General features: G+C 48.8%; 1 pseudogene; it reads left to right on the top strand.

The window, feature by feature from the left end:
* The first annotated feature begins 1244 nt into the window (after positions 1-1244).
* On the top strand, positions 1245-1793 carry LOC115331608 (annotated as a pseudogene).
* Positions 1794-2310: the final 517 nt, after the last annotated feature.

Raw genomic sequence — 2310 nt, 5'->3', positions numbered from 1 at the left:
AATTGTGCAAGTTGATGCCTGACACTTCTGAAGTGAACTACAAAAAACAGATTTTGTCTGGATACCCTAGTTTTTATTTTAAAAATATGAAAAAGATCCAGGTTTTTTGCCACCTCATAACTTGTACGTCGTCTTCTGGGTCACATGCACAGTGACGTTGATGGGGTAGGTGCGGGGTTCCGGTGAAAATCTCTCTTTAGAGCCATCAGTGAGCAGCGAGAACTCATCCGCTCGCAACCGCGTGACCACGTGCTGGCGGGCGCGGTGCGAACATGGTGAAAGGAGGAAAGTCTCATCCAGGTCCGGCCATACCCGTACGGCCCTGTCCCCCTCCTCCTCCGGCGGCTGTTGGCGGAAGCAGATAGAGCTGACGGTTTTGAGGGCGGGAGAGTTTGTTTCGAATTTTACGGTAGCTGGTGTGAATTGGGAAGAACCAGCTAAAGGGTCAACTGGTTTAAACCATTTCCAATTGGGAGTAAACTGGTTTGACCATGCGCAGTTGGGGAACGAGTGGGAGTAAACTGGGACCAGTTAGGGATTTAATTAACTGGTTGAAGCAATGCGCAGTCGGAGCTCAAATGGTTTTCCATTCCCAGGTCACATGGGGCACCAATTTTGACAAGTTGGGGGTGTATTGACCTTTGCTAATGAAGGAAACTAAAAAGACTTGCATTTTTAGATTTATACAAATAGGGAAATTTTTAATTACTAGGTACCTTTATGTATAAAAAAAGCAATAAAATTTTAATTAACTACATTTTTTTTAATCGGAAAATATAATTAGGTTACTAGGTACCTTCATGCATTTATAAAAAAAAAAAAAAGTAATTAAATTGTAAGTAACTCAATTTTTTTAATCGGAAAATATAATTAGTGGCATAAAACGTGTTTACCTAAATGAACATTTAGTGCATATATAAAAATGTATTAAAACATTTATTTAAATACCTAGAGTATTTTTTTTTTCCTTTTTCATAAATAAATTGATCTTTTGGTCAATCACAGCTCGCCGGCCGCTGTGGCCTGCCGGTGCGGATTAGTGGTACGCGCTGTTGACACATAGCGCTGCATATGCGAGGTACGTCGAACCAACGTCGGACGGACGCGGTAGAGAAAGGACGCCATTGCCGAAGTTGGCGTACTGATAGACACGAAAATGTCAAAACCATATCTGCGCTCCTTTGGACCCAACTGCACACACGCCATGGTGGCAGCGATGAACTTCGAGGATAGAATGATGCAGTTCAGCGATCGGAGGGCACCCAGGAAAAACCAGACAGAAGAGAAAACCGCCGCCTGGAGCACAATGGCGAAAATGGCGGGAAGTCTACCTCGAAAATGCTCGACTACGACACAAGCAATTGGAAATGTTGGATTGCAACGTGGGAGCGCTACAGCATCTTATCGGGACCTCACCTGCGCAACGCGGGAACACGGGTGAGCGCCTTTCTTTACGCCGTTGGAAGAGAAGCTGAGGTCGTCCTTACTTAATGCCAGCAGACGCCAGCGGCCGATCTTCCTTCACCTCGCACGAACACTACCTCTGAAAAGGCAATTCTACCGGAAGCGTGTACGTCACCGAACCTAGTATTTAGTTTAGTCCTCCGAGTTTTTGACAATAAAGACTCGTCAACCCTCCATTATGTGCCTGCCGCGTATCGTTGTTTGCCGGAGTTGGCACTCTCATAAAGACTTGTTTTATTGCCTGTCAACTCGCCTCGCTCAGCACGACGATACGCTTCGATGGGGGCCGCATCGCTGTCAGGCTCTTCACCCACCCACTCGTGAAATAGTTAGGGGCATCCAGTGCCACTATGTTCACGTGCGTCGCGCCTGGCTGCACGTCCGCATGGCGTCCGCGCCGACGCGTAGCGCGTACGGATCGACGCCGTCGCACATCCTCACTTTAGACTCATACCGAGCCCTTCTGGGGCCCACAAGCTCACCGAAATAGAAAGGCAGAACTCATGGCGAGTGGCTTTCGCCATCGCGCTGTGCGGGCGGTACAGTATCCGTAGCGATAATTCCGTGCGGCGCACGTGCGGCGGCGGCGGCAGCGTCCACCTCTCAGTACCTCATGGCGGCCGGGAGTAGAGGAAGTGACGCCACGAGGACGGGCCACATCCATCGTCGGCGGATAAGCCAGTGAAGGTAAAGGTTCCGCAGCCCTCTGCCTCGTTAGGAATAGGAGACAATCAAGCCGTCAGTCAGCTCCAGTGCAATGATGCTGTTTCGAAAGTCGCTTACCATGCCCAAGCGAATTGCGTCATCGGCCCGTAGGCCCTAAATGATAATCGACATAGCTTGCAT

Source organism: Ixodes scapularis, unplaced genomic scaffold (assembly GCF_016920785.2).
Source record: "Ixodes scapularis isolate PalLabHiFi unplaced genomic scaffold, ASM1692078v2 PGA_scaffold8__174_contigs__length_109621045, whole genome shotgun sequence".
Lineage (NCBI taxonomy): Eukaryota > Metazoa > Arthropoda > Arachnida > Ixodida > Ixodidae > Ixodes > Ixodes scapularis.
This window is presented reverse-complemented; position numbering and strand designations above follow the sequence as displayed.